Consider the following 14,771-nt stretch of genomic DNA (forward strand, 5'->3'; position numbering starts at 1 on the left):
TGCACCTCTAGCATTCACACTTCATAAATTCTTTCTTTATCATTTACCTACTCAAGGACGAGTAGGAATTAAGCTTGGGGATGCTGATACGTCTCCAACATATCTATAATTTATGAAGCATTCATGCTATATTATTATCTGTTTTGAATGATTATGGGCTTTATTATACACTTTTATATTACTTTTGGGACTAACCTATTAACCGGAAGCCCAGCCCATATTGCTGTTTTATTGCCTGTTTCAGTATTTTGAAGAAAAGAATATCATCCTGGAGGCTTGGAGATCAAGTCAGAAGATACTCGAGGAGCCCAGGAGATAGGGGGCGCGGCCCCCTGTCTCGTGGACCCCTCGAGCACCTCTCGACCGACTTCTTTCGCCTATATAACCCTACGTACCCTAAAACCATCAGATATCAAGATAGATCGGGAGTTCCGCCGCCGCAAGCCTCTGTAGCCACCAAAAACCTCTCGGGAGTCCGTTCCTGCACCCTGCCAGAGGGGTAGCCCATCACCGGTGGCCATCTTCATCATCCCGGCGCTCTCCATGATGAGGAGGGGGTAGTTCACCCTCGGGGCTGAGGTTATGTACCAGTAGCTATGTGTTTGATCTCTCTCTCTCTCTCTCGTGTTCTCTCTCGTGTTCCCTCTATGGCACGATCTTGATGTATCCTGAGCTTTGCTATTGTAGTTGGATCTTGTGATGTTTCTCCCCCTCTACTCTCTTGTGATGAATTGAGTTTCCCCTTTGAAGTTATCTTATCGGATTGAGTCTTTTATGAGAACACTTGATGTATGTCTTGTCGTGCTTATCTATGGTGACAATGGGATATCATGTGCATCTTGATGTATGTTTTGGTGACCAACTTGCGGGTTCCGCCCATGAACCTATGCATAGGGGTTGGCACACGTTCTTGACTCTCCGGTAGAAACTTTGGGGCACTCTTTGAAGTACTTTGTGTTGGTTGGATGAATCTGAGATTGTGTGATGCATATCGTATAATCATGCCGACGGATACTTGAGGTAACAATGGAGTATCTAGGTGACATTAGGGTTTTGGTTGATTAGTGTCTTGAGGTGTTATTCTAGTGCAAACTCTTTTATAGATCGATCCCAAAGAATAACTTTGAGGTGGTTTCGTACCCTACCATAATCTCTACGTTTGTTCTACGCTATTAGTGGCTTTGGAGTGACTCTTTGTTGCATGTTGAGGGCTTGTTATATGATCTATCTATGTTATTATTGTTGAGAGAACTTGCACTAGTGAAAGTATGAACCCTAGGCCATGTTTCCTATCATTGCAATACCGTTTACGCTCAATTTTACCACTCGTTACCTTGCTGTTTTTATTATTTCAGATTACAAAAACCTTTACCTACTATCTATTTTGCACTTGTATCACCATCTCTTCGCCGAACTAGTGCACCTATACAATTTACCATTGTATTGGGTGTGTTGGGGACACAAGAGACTCTGTGTTATTTGGTTGCAGGGTTGTTTGAGAGAGACCATCTTCATCCTATGCCTCCTACGGATAGATAAACCTTAGGTCATCCACTTGAGGGAAATTTGCTATTGTCCTACAAACCTGTGCACTTGCAGGCCCAACAACGTCTACAAGAAGAAGGTTGTGTAGTAGACATCAAGCTTGCATTAGTCAAAAGTTTCTCCTTGTCCTGCGAGCCACCGCGCGCAAGTAATGCTAGTCCATACTGCCTCCTCTCCGGTTAATATGGATTAATTTCAAATGAGATACACTATCTGTCACTATATATTTGTAAAAATACGGTCAGTGGACTTCATAATACGCTCATTGCGCTCAATATATATATTTTCCAGTGTTTATACGGTCACTAGCTCACCCTGACTGAGTATGTGTGTGCATGCACTTTTAGGTTGAGCATTTAGCGTGACCGTGTGTGTTCCGTCGTGTGCTCGGACATGCATGCATTAGGGCGTCGCGCGCATTTTTGCGTCCATGTGTATATATGAATGTTGCATACACGTAGGGGGAGTACGTGTAGGGGCCACTCAGGAGCAGTCAAATCACACAGTAAGTTAGTCGGAAGAAGCAACCATCATTTCACTCTTGAATGACACGTACGCAATATAAAATGGTTGATATGGAGAGAAAAAGAAAACCACTATATATACACTAGCAGGAGCCTAAGCTACAAGCCTGCTTGCTAAGGTTGCTCTCTTCACAAGCATAGAACGACGGGCCTGATCCCGCAGCTGGGGGAAGGGAACAATGTTCTGCGTAGACGCGGTCGACATCGGTGAGGGAGAAAACCCACAGTCGGTGCGTCCCAATCGGGGGTCACCGTGGTATGGGCCGATGTCGCGTCCTAACCGCCCTTCTAGGTACAGCCCGACGTCCCAGGTAGTCCATCTTCCTTTTGGAGCCGACTTGCTCCACTGCCGTAGCTCCATCTCCATGTTGATCTTTCTCTACTTCTACCGGCTTCTACTTGTGATGAGTTTATGTCTCATGAACTAGTGCCAGTACTATTATTCTAATCATACTTCTTCAATATCTTTGCCATCAGGGATGCTCAGGTCGATTTTAGTGGAACTGCACAAAAGCATCGTATGATTTGAGGGTGCCAGCCGTCTTTCCTTTGACGGGTTCTACCTGGCCAGGGAATTCAATCATGTTTAGGGTTTAGGGTTTAAGTCATAGTGACCCCATTAGTAGTTTTTCTTTCGTACACGCTCTCACAACTTTTTTCTTTAGTTGTGAAGTAAATATTGGCTATGATCTATGAATCATTGAGATGCATCAGCATGCGTGTTAGTTTTCCTTTGTATTTGATGGAATGTTCTAACGGGGAAACCTTGGAATAGGAATGAAAATGGAGTGGAAAGTTTCCGTTTTTCGGAGAAAAAATGGAAACGGAGAGAAACCAACGTTTCGTTTCGTTGGATTGCGCCATCGAGCAAAACCAATGTTTAAATCACGTATGTCGTGTTCGTGTCTCACCCTCCTCTATGGCTCGACCCCACATGGTCGCTCGGCATGCCACTCACCGCAAACCGAGTATACGATAACTTTCCCGCCTGCTTGTCGATGGATCGCGCCATGGAGTACTACTAGCACTACTAGAAGAGATTGACGAGTTGGGGGAGGACAGCTAGCTGTAGCACTGACTCCCAAGAACTTTTTACATGCATGTTGTAGCCGACTATTGCAACCTTTGAACGCGGAGCAGCCGCGTGCACCCAGAAGCGGTGCGGGCGACGCTCTCTCGGCCGGTGCGCCGCTTCAATGCCGGCGCCAGTGAGAGGTCACGTCCGCTCTGGCCAAGCATGAATGCGGCACTGACCGTTTCGGGCGGGAAGCACGCGCGGGTGATGAAGAGGGTTCGGGTTGGTCAGGACTAGCCGTGGCAGCGGTCCGGACGTGCGCAAACAAGAGATGATGTATGTTAATATTGTTGCGTATATAATTAACAACGTAAATAATGTGCCAGTTGGACAAATATGATTGGAGATGGAGATGGAAATGGAATTTTACGTAAACACAAATATGCATGTCTATGTCTATGTGTGTGTGCGCGACGACTCTCACGACCTGGAAGCGGGGGCTTTTTTTATGGAGTTTTCTTTCTTGGTACGTTAGAAAATCAGTTTGTCTAATTCACATCTAGATGTTATTTAAGGATATCACATCTAAGCTCCCACAAGTATATAATATAAGCAGGAGCCACAGCACTTGTTCGCTAGGGTTTGCACTCTCCACACGCTCGCCGCAATACATATATGTTACACGCTGGAGGCTCAGCGTTCATTTGCTAGGGTTTGCTATATTCACAATCTCTCACCCTCTCTTCACCAGATCTAAACAAGACTGTGTTGGCCTCTTGTCTCTCTCTCCCCCCTCACAGCTGGTGAAGGAGGCGTCCGTATCCCGTCGCACCGGGAAGGGGAGGAGGTGCGGCGTTAACTCTATCGCCTTCGGCGAGGGAGGCAATCCACTGCCGGCTGCGCTGTTCTCTTTCACCCAGCGCCTGTGTGGGAGGGCCATCGACCCCTTCTTCCTCGCTGCCGTACGTAGTGTGGGCAGATCCAGCCTCCCTCTGCACGCCTTGCCACATCCCGACGACCCTAAGGTATAAGTTTCTTTGAAACCGTCGTTGCTCTAGCTGCATGTGGATCTTTTTCGATCTGTAGTCGAATCTAGGTCTTGGTTCAAAGAGGAAAAAAGGTGCGGTGGGGTGGAGCATGAATCTAGGACGTGGTTCAATGAGGAAAGGAGGGAGGGAAAGTAGTATAGACTGGCTATCCAGCCGCTTTGTTGGTCGAAAAGGGGAAAAGGGGGTAACCCAGTACACACATCTGTAAGAAACCGATCTCTTTGTTGAAAAGGGAAAGAAACTGGGGGGTCGGGTAGTTTGTGCAGGACTAGATTTGTTGCCCTCACATAGGAAAAAAGTTCAAAGAGAACAAATATGGGACCAACACAGATATGTTGATTGGCTACATACTCTGCATCACTGATTTATACGTGTGGACGCACATGGTGCTAGCATGTCCCATACAGCTATTTTGTTGTTGTTAATCTAAGAATACCGCCGGAAAATTGAAGTAATGCCACTGTTAAAAGTAAATTACATTTTTTAACGAATGTTGTTTCAAGAGAGTGTCTCTGTTAATATGAATCAATGCAACCGTTTTAGAAATGCTACTATCCTACTTTGTTTTCCATCCAAGATAAGTTAGATGCTTCTTTCTGTCACCGTTTGTTTCATCCTCCTTTATCGGCAAGTAATTGTTTCCTTTTTTGCCTCTGTTAAAACAGGGGTATCGATTCAACTTGTTGCTATTGCGACATTTTGCTTCGCTACTCGAAACACTTATGCTTTAAGAGTGTTTTGTGCAGTTCAACTTGAATGTCACACCGGTGACTTTGCTTAATTTTGGTGGAACTGCACAAAAGGAGATCCGAGATTTGTTTCTAGTGTTCCTGTCGAGTTGTTTCAAATCTTGGTCTCAACCACATGATATCTATTCAACTTGTTGCTATTGCGACATTTTGCTTCGCTACGCGAAACACTTTGCTTGATTTCAGTGCAACTGCACAAAAGGAGATTGGATTTCCTATTCGTGTTAGCTGATTCGTATTTTATCCTGGTGTTCTCATGAAAGGTTAGTACAGGCCTTCATCCACATGATTGTGCAGTGTGCTTTGAGATATTGTGCTACTTGTATTGGTACTATTTTAAATAAATGTTGAATTGAAACTATTGTATTGCTGTCTTTTCCCATTAAGTAGTGAACAAAAATGGAACCAACCCAGACATGATGCTTGTTGCTTTGTTACAACAAACTCTGCATCACCCCCTTTATAAGTAGATGGAAGCACATATTGTTGTTGCGCCCACTCTCCCCTGGAACTGTTTATGCTTTTCGTTAATCTAATGCCGCTGGTAAAATTAAGCAATGCCACTCTCAGAATTAATTAACTACTGAATCTTAGTTCAAAACTGCAACACTTGTTAGGAATGGTACAATCCTGCTTTGTAGTTCTTTCTACATGTTTAACCAAGGTATTGTTAAGATAATGTCTCTTTAAAAATGAATCAGTTGCATTGTTTTAGGAATGGTACTTTTCTGCTTTGTCGTTCTTTATACATGTTGAAACAAGGCATTGTTAAGATAATGTCTCAGTCAATATGAATGAATCACACTGATGGAGAATTGCTACTCTCCTGCTTTGTTTCCCATTAAGACAAGTCATCAACCGTTATTTCTCAAGTAATTATTCCCTTATACCTATTGTTGCTTACAGGGATATCAAAATTAAAGCTCAGTTTTATTCCGGCTTCGATTTTAGTTGAACTGCACAAAAGGAGCCAATGTGTCAAAGGCAAACTGCTGTGTTACTGGTCCAGTTGGTCGTTCCACTTTGCAGAAAGAAGCAGTCACTGGTTGTGGTACATTACAGAAGGAATGATCAAGAAGCTTTACAGAGTATTATTAGACACCGGTGACATGACTAGTCTGTAGAGACCATTGGCAATTTAACAACACATGGAGTGCCCTGGGCAAAAAGTGCCCAAACAAGTACAAGAAGCTACGACAGGACACGATCATAGGCATTACATATTTTGAATGGGAAAAGCTTGTCAAAGTTTAGTCATTGATGTTAGCAAGAAGACGTTAGTTTAATATATTGGAATTGGAAAACCTTGTCAAAATTTGCTCATTGATGTTAGCCAGAAAACATGCATTTGATATTTTTGAGTGGGACGCCCTTGCTGGGAGCAGCGTCGAGTGTTTTTTCCTATTCCTGTGTTCAGTTTAGAAGTAAATAGTTACTCTGCTGAGATATTCCTGTGTTAAGAGTTTGTTCTGAATATTGTCTATGTAATGCCAGGCCTTGTGTTTGATTGCAAAGTTGAGCTTGGAATGTTGTGGCATGCGGCATCACGAGCTGTTCACCGTGCCTCCTGAGAATAATTCTTTGTATTGTTTTGCATGTCGATCTAATGCCAGTGATTTGCTTGTTAATAAGATCATTCTCTTCTGTTGTTTCCGTGCGTAAGAAGTTCATCGTCTGATGTTTCATTCATAGCCTATACGACATGTCGGGTAGGTTAGACGTGAAACCATATGATCTTCCGACCAACTCATGATATTAGGCCGTGATTGGATCGTCGTTTTCCAACCAACACCGCTTGTAAAACTGACGCTTGTAAATTAAAGCAGATGGTCTCGGGCGAAGGCGCTTGGTTGGTCGATTTTGACTGGTAAAATATCGGAAGTACTTCACACATGACAAAAACGCTGAACGACACTCGGACGATTGCTAATCTAGCCGTTAGCTGTTGTTTCAGCCTTGCCCATGGATGGCATGATACGCACGTCGTGCATGTATCGTCTGGTAATGTCGTCCATATAGCAGTGCTCGTAAAATATACACTGGTCTCTCAAATTACACGCGTAACCCGCCGGTTTTACTTACAGACCTCGGGCCTTCCGATGACGAGTAAATTACACTTGTATGTTAATACAGGTTTGAAATAAACCAGAGCTCCCAACCGCGGTCTTACCGTTTCATGCCATCTCAGTTTCTCAAAGGTGCTCATAGGTGTCCGATGATCCTGGTTTCCTGAATGAGCAGCGGGCGCTGTATCAGACCTCCGTAGGGCCCACGAGGCCCTCTCCGTTGTCCTTCGAGTTGTTGCGCTCGCCGTGGCGCCGATCATTGTTAACATGGTCAACGAACATGAGGATTCAGGAGATGACTTTATTTTGACTGGATGACACTAGGGACCCACTAGGGCCATAGCCGTATGTACGCAAGTGCCTCCTTATTATGTACAACTATATTTTTTTTGCTTTCTCCTGGTTTCCTGACATCACGGTCCCACACCATTGTCAACCTATGTAGTCAATATAAACGAGAGAATTGCACAAGGTGTGGCCGACAGCTGGGACCAAGCAGCTCGAGCAGTATTTGTGTTTTTGAGGCGTGAACACTGCAGAGTTTTTCTTGGCGATGATTTCGTTGTTGTTCAGAGGAGAGCAGGGTATTAACTGGGTGGGCTGTGGCCCATCTAGCTCAGGCCAGATATCCAGCCCAGATACTACTTTTTTCAAGATGAAAATGGCTAGCCCAGCTATACGTCTTTTTGAGGAATACCCAGGCAAGGTCAACTTGTTATTCTCCGCCCCGCTCGGCTGCAAATCTTTCCTAGAAGGGATGCATTAGGCTTAACAGGAAAATGGGCTTTAAAAATAATAAATGGGATGTAATTATAAAAACTGGGCAGTAACTATAAAAAAATGCACCAAACACAAAATTAGTTTATAAAATATTATTTATGGATTTTGAAAATCTTAAATTTTCATTGTTGCGCGTGCAATATTTCATTGGATTTTTACGTAATACAAACTAGCAGTGTGACCCGCGCATTTGCGCGGCTAGATTTGAATTTTCTTTTATACCAGATTGAATAACACATGATATTGCCTTGCCACTCCAATTTTTCAAATGGATATCTTCTCACTTATACTTTGTACTTATCATCGCACTAACATTAATTTTTAGATTATCTTATTGATTTAAATCTATAAGTGTGCAGCTTGTTCTTTTATTTGAACCCTAGAGATATCCTACCCAGGTTATTGGTGGTTGTATTACCCGTCCTCCCGTGCTCTTCCCACTTGCACAATGTTATGCATTGCAGTGGTTCCTTGCTAGCTTATCTTACACTCCTTGCTTTTGTCGTTGGGCCGTCCATCTAAGGCTTTTCATTTATCTGTATATATCATCTAAATTTTCTAAAATTCTCTCTCTCTCACTCTCTCTCATCTGTTGATAGCCGTCATTGATCGTTTTTGTTGTGCCTATGTTACTTTTACATTTATCTTTGTCTCTTTAGCAAACGTAAAGTGTGTATTGAATACTTAACATGATTTATCCATTACACTTTTTTTTGCTAAACAATTATCTCTCACTATCTTATTTTCTTACCAGGCTATGATTTCTCCGAATCGTCTCTCTCTCACTCTCTCTCATCTGTTGATAGCCGTCATTGATCGTTTTTGTTGTGCCTATGTTACTTTACATTTATCTTTGTCTCTTTAGCAAACGTAAAGTGTGTATTGAATACTTAACATGATTTATCCATTACACTTTTTTTTGCTAAACAATTATCTCTCACTATCTTATTTTCTTACCAGGCTATGATTTCTCCGAATCGTCTCTCTTTCACTACCACCTCGTATTGTATTCATGTTATTTGCAATGACTCATAATTTTTATCACAACTGAAAATGGCTTATCGCATATTTGATGTGATATTTCTCTTACAATCGCGTGAAAGTAATAGCCAAAACACCGCTTTACACCGCGTACGTTACATTGTTCATAGATGTATGATATTTGAATGTTTTATCGATTTCTCTTACCCGGTGACTTTCATGCATTGAAACTGCTTCTCGTGCATGCAGATATTTTTCTCTCCAAATCTGCCATACCTCGTCAGCAGCCACAAACGCAAGCATACTTTAGCTCATCGTTGTCCAACTGATGTGTACTTTCTTTCTTGTACTGTTTAACACATGCGCGTTAATAAAAAATGTCAAGGATTCATGCCAATAATTGCAAGCTACCTTGGCAATAGTCATTAGTTGTTATTTTGACACTACATGGTTGATGGCAGATGATGATCACAGAGATTTATATGTATGCAAACGGCCACGAACAATCTCTTGGAACATCAGGTGTTTTTCGAATCTACAGCAACCCATAGATTGTTCTTCCTGCGTGAAGGTAATTGACTTCGATGTGGTAGCGATCCGTGTGCACCCTCTAGCCTTGGCCTTTTTTTTAACATGGTTTGACTTCAGAGGCTTTTTGTTAAACAACTATCTCTCACTATTTTATTTTATTGCCAGGCTATGATTTCTCCGAATCGTCTCTCTCTCACTACCACCATAGCTTGTTCTCTCGTATTGCACTCATGTTATTTGCGACGACTCATAATTTTTATCACAACTGAAAATGGCTTATCGCATATTTGATGTGACATTTCTCTTACAATCGCGCGAAAGTAATAGCCAAAACACCGCTTTACACCACGTACGTTACATTGTTCATAGATGTATGATATTTGAATGTTCTATCGACTTCCCTTACCCGATGACTTTCATGCATTGAAACTACTTCTCGTGCATGCAGATATTTTTTTTTTCTCCAAATCTGCCATACCTTGTCAGCAGCCACAAAGGCAAGCATACTTTAGCTCATCGTTGTCCAACTAATGTGTACTTTCTTTCTTGTACTGTTTAACCCATGCGCGTTAATAAAAAATTTCAAGGACGCATGCCAATAATTGCAAGCTACCTTGGCAATAGTCATTAGTTGTTATTTTGACACTACATGGTTGATGGCAGATGATGATCACAGAGATTTATGTGTATGAAAACTACCACGAACAATCTTTTGGAACATCAGGTGTTGTTCGAATCTACAGCAACCCATAGATTGTTCTTCCTGCGTGAAGGTAATTGACTTCAATGTGGTAGCGATCCGTGTGCACCCTCTAGCCTTGGCCTTTTTTTTAACATGGTTTGACTTCAGAGGCTCTTGGGAAAATCATTGTGATATCGACTTCTATCATAACACGTTGAGAGATCGTTTGCATCCGTAAAACTCATATGATGTGTGCTTTTACTGACTATTATTTTTTTAGGATTTTTAATTTGTTTAATTTTAGGGCATTCAATTTCTATTGTTCCTTTTCTACTATCATAAGAATATACTCCGTAATTGATAAATCATTCTCTTCACACTTGTTGTACCCTGTTGGATGTGTAAAATCCAATCTGCTAATTTATTTTCATTAACATCTCTATTTTTAGGAAAATTCTTCTTGGTGTGGATTTTATGATGACTTCAAATAGATCGTGGCTCATGTGTTATGTGATATGCTCATTGTATGCCTATATGGGTGCGCGTCTTTTTAATGGTTGGGCTTGCCGTTTTTTCTAGATGATTTCTTCATAGCAAGCGTGATCATGCCATGTTTGTAGCGAGTTTTTTTGGGGGCCTTGTTTGTATCGACTTATGCATGTATATGCCGATTGTTTTTGCATGCGGGCTGTGGTTTTGGTTTCTTGCCGGGTACCAGCCAAAGTTATATCTGTACATCGGTTAAAAAAAGTTTATGTGTACGTGTCCTTTACAAATAGACTCCATATACTTCCTTGCATCTGGAGAGTACGTGTCTTTTTCCCAAATATTAATGGCTCAACTATTTTTAGAATATGTGGACGATCTGATGGCTTGTATTTGTTTACGGGTACAATCTAATGCCCTATTTGTCTTGGGATGCTTTGTCTTTCTCTACCTAATGCATACGTAGTTTCTGAAAAGGATGTCTAAAGTCCAATAGCTATGCGTGCATGTCTTGGTGGAAATAAGATTTATAATTAGGTAGCAAAACTTATTGGGGATGCGAGTTATATATGCCATAAGCAAACCTATTATTTTATTTAGTTTGATGCTACTTTAGCATTTATGTATTATTCATCATATAGAAAATATTGTAACTTATATGTATATCTTAGGAAAACATTATTTGACTTAGTTGAAAGTATTTCCATGAAATGTACTAAGTTGTTGGTTAAGACCGTGGTGTAAGCAGAAGATTGAAGGCATTGCGGTCCATTCAATCCTATGCTATGAAATTTCAGCTTAGATATTATTAGAAGGATTACACGGTCTATAGAATTTACATATTCAGTTTATTTTCAAGTTGCCGGACTGTACAAAGTTCATCTACTTCCTTGTCTCGGTTCTTTATTTACCATCAAAGTCGATCATTTCTTATTGTAGTTCCTCTCCCTTGGTGGTCATCAATATTAAGCAGCAGCACTACGTACGACTCAAACTCGCCAGGGTTTTCACATATAATCAATTGTTGTGGCGGCATTTGCTTTGCATAATTACGACCTAACTTCTACAGGATGCATAGACCTGTACATATATATTTTTATTACATTATTTACCAAAATAAAATGAGAAATTAATTGAAAAAATTGACTCAAGGTCGTTGCTCCTCTTTTTGTGGGCGCGCATAGATGTTCCTCCTACTTGCTATCCTCTAGTATTATTTAGCTGTTGTGCGATGTGTTAATCAGGCGAGGGCTTGAGAGCAGTATTTTTTTAGTCTTATTTTTAGCCGCAAGATGAAATCCTCAGCTAATAATTAGGTTAGTGTGGGCGTCCTAAAAAAGAATATCAGTGTGGTTCTCTTCTTAGAAAAAAATTCCCAGGGTCCCGTACGTGATCCCAATTGTAACTAAAGAATGTTTATATTATTTAAAGAGAAAGGATTATTTATTCCTGTACATGGATGTACGTGTGCCTGCGTGGACATGCTTGACTTTTTTACCTCGTCTCATGACATCCGAATCAGAACCTGCCTTTTCTATTGCAATTCCCTTTTTTTTTTTGCATCGAGCAATTCCTAGTTTCAGCACATCCGGATCAATGCAAGCCGTCCCGTTCGTGTACGTTATGCTTCTATATGCATCTAACGTGACAACGTAGATAGTTCAATATTGCTTGTACATATATATTTACATGTTACGTAAGAAACTTTGAATCTCAGCCATTGATAATCTAATCAAACGGACTAAAAAGGATTAGCATATGTGGACAAACGTGATGACTTGTTTTACTCTTATTTTAATTATATAATAGATAGATTTATATTTAATCTGACTAGAAATTTCGGGATAAAAATATTTCGGATCCCATCAAAATGTGGGAAATTTTATTGAATTCTATCTTCAACGGTTGGTTGAAATTATTAATCATTGTCCTAGCTAGAAAATGGGTTGTACTTTTAACAAACTGTAAATGGGCTGTTGTAAATTCCATTAGAATTCAAAAATGGGTTGTACATTCTTACAAAATGCAAATGGGCTATAAGTTCTCTGCCACACACTTGTGGGCCTACTAAGTGACGCGTCCCCTAAAAAAATAAGTTGACGCGTATGCAAGGCTTTGTCAACTTATTATAGTCAACACACGGTTCTAGCAGCAGTGGCCGTTGGATATCTATCCAACGGATGTCGTGCTTCTTCTTCAATCTCGGATATTCTTTGCTTTGGCCGCCCAAAAAATGATTCCTCCCCCTGACATCTGGGGCGCACCGTTTTGGAGGCTGACCTGTGGGCCTACTAAGTTGGAGCGTAGCAAGGGCTTTGTCAACTTAGTCAATATAAATGATTCTAGCTTCAGTGACCGTACGATGTCCATCCAACGGCCGTAGTGCTTCTTCAACCTCTGATCTTCTTGGTCCAGCCGCCCAAAGCAGCGCCGGTCGTGCCGCCTGCTCCTGCCTCCCGTGGCCGGCTGTGCTGCCGCGGAGGCCTCACCGCCCCCATACTACTCCCACCGCTGGCCAGGCCATCCCTCCACTCACCCACACCCCCTGTTATTCTGTGGCGACGGCAGTCTCACACCGCAGCCGAACCAGTGAACCCTCGTACTCCTCTCCGCGCGGGCTTCCACTGCTGCGTCTTCCCTGGCTCCGCGTCGTCCCCTTCCTAGGCGTCACCGTCGTCCACCATCCTGGTGCTCTCGGCGTGGCGTGGTCAACATGGTCAACGACCGACTTCCATCAAAAGAGCACTATACGTGGAGAGGCTGACAGTTGGGTCCATGGTGGCCGCAAGGAAGTGCCTCCTTATTACACGCAAAATAATTATTCCTCCACCTGACAACAGGGACCCACTGGACGGGCCACCTTATTTCGCGAAAAAAACATTTCCCCCCTGACTGCTGGGACCCACCGGACGGGCCATCGTATATCGCAAAAAAAATGTTCCCCCTGCTATCAGCTCGGACCCACCAGAAGTGCCTCTTTATTACGCACAAAAAATGAATACTCCCCCTTCTAGCTGGGGCTCACCTTGGTGGGAAGCTAACTTGTGGTCCTACTAAGTTGACGGGGACGGAGAGCTTTGTCAACTTAGTCAATATGAACGATTCTAGCTCCAGTGACCGTACGATGTCCATCCAACGGTCGTAGTGCTTCTTCAACCTCTGGTCTTCTTGCTCCAGCCGCCCAAAGCAGCGCCGGTTGTGCCGCCTGCTCCTGCCTCCCGTGGCCGGCTGTGCTGCCGCGGAGGCCTCACCGCCCCTACTATTCCCACCTTAGGCCAGGCCCTGCGGCGACGGCAGCCTCACACCGCAGCCAAACGAGTGAATAATCCTCTCCGCGTGGGCATCCATTGCCGCGTCTTCACCGGCTCCGCCTCGTCCCCTTCCTAGGCCTCGCCGTCGTCCACCGCCCTGGTGCTCTCGGCGCGGCGTGGTCAACGTGGTCAAGGAACGACTTCCATCGGACGTGGACTGTACATCGAGAGGCTGACAGCTGGGTCCACGGCCGCAGCAAGGAAGTGCCTCCTTATTACACGGAAAATAATGATTCCTCCACCTGACAGCAGGGACCCACCGGATGAGCCACCGTATTTCGCAAAAAAAACATTTCCCTCCTGACTGCTGGGACCAACCAGCTACACCTTCGCATGCAAGGAAGTGCGTTCGGGCAAAAAAAACCAAAACAATTCGCCCCCCTGACTGCTGGGACCCACCAGCTACATCTTCGCAGGCAAGGAAGTGCCTGACAGTCGGGACCCACCTGGTCGAAGCGTACATAGCATTGTCATTCATGTCGCGAAAGTGTACATACATACTGGTCGATGTAGAGGCACGCACGTGTCGTAGTAGAGGCGCGCACGTGTCGTAGTAGAGGCGCGCATGTAGCATGTACACGTACGTACAACGGCGAGGGTGCAAGAAAGAAAATACGGCCACGTACGTACATACGGGCAGGGTCTCGAACGCCTACTCGCACATACGTACATGGCTGGGTCGGAACGGAGAAACAACATCGTCGTCGTGTTCATGGGGAGCCAACCGGCTGGGTCGGAACGGAATGCGTGGTCGTGTTCATCGGGAGGGCTTGGACGGAACAGGCGATGGAAACGAGGCCTGGCATACCGCACAACGGAGGAAACGGCCTTGTGTTCGACCGGCCACGTTCGAAACGGGATCCTGTTGATCGGGAGGGTCCTAGCATACCGCAAAACGGAGGAAACGGACCTCCTACGGTCGAAACGGGGGTCCTGTTGATCGGGAGGGGAGTGGCATACTGCAAAATGGAGGAAACGGACCTCCTACGGTCGAAACGGGGGTCTTGTTGATCGGGAGGGGTGTGGCGTACCGCAAAACAGAGGAAACGGAC

The sequence above is a fragment of the Triticum aestivum genome, chromosome 5B, assembly GCF_018294505.1.
Source record: "Triticum aestivum cultivar Chinese Spring chromosome 5B, IWGSC CS RefSeq v2.1, whole genome shotgun sequence".
Lineage (NCBI taxonomy): Eukaryota > Viridiplantae > Streptophyta > Magnoliopsida > Poales > Poaceae > Triticum > Triticum aestivum.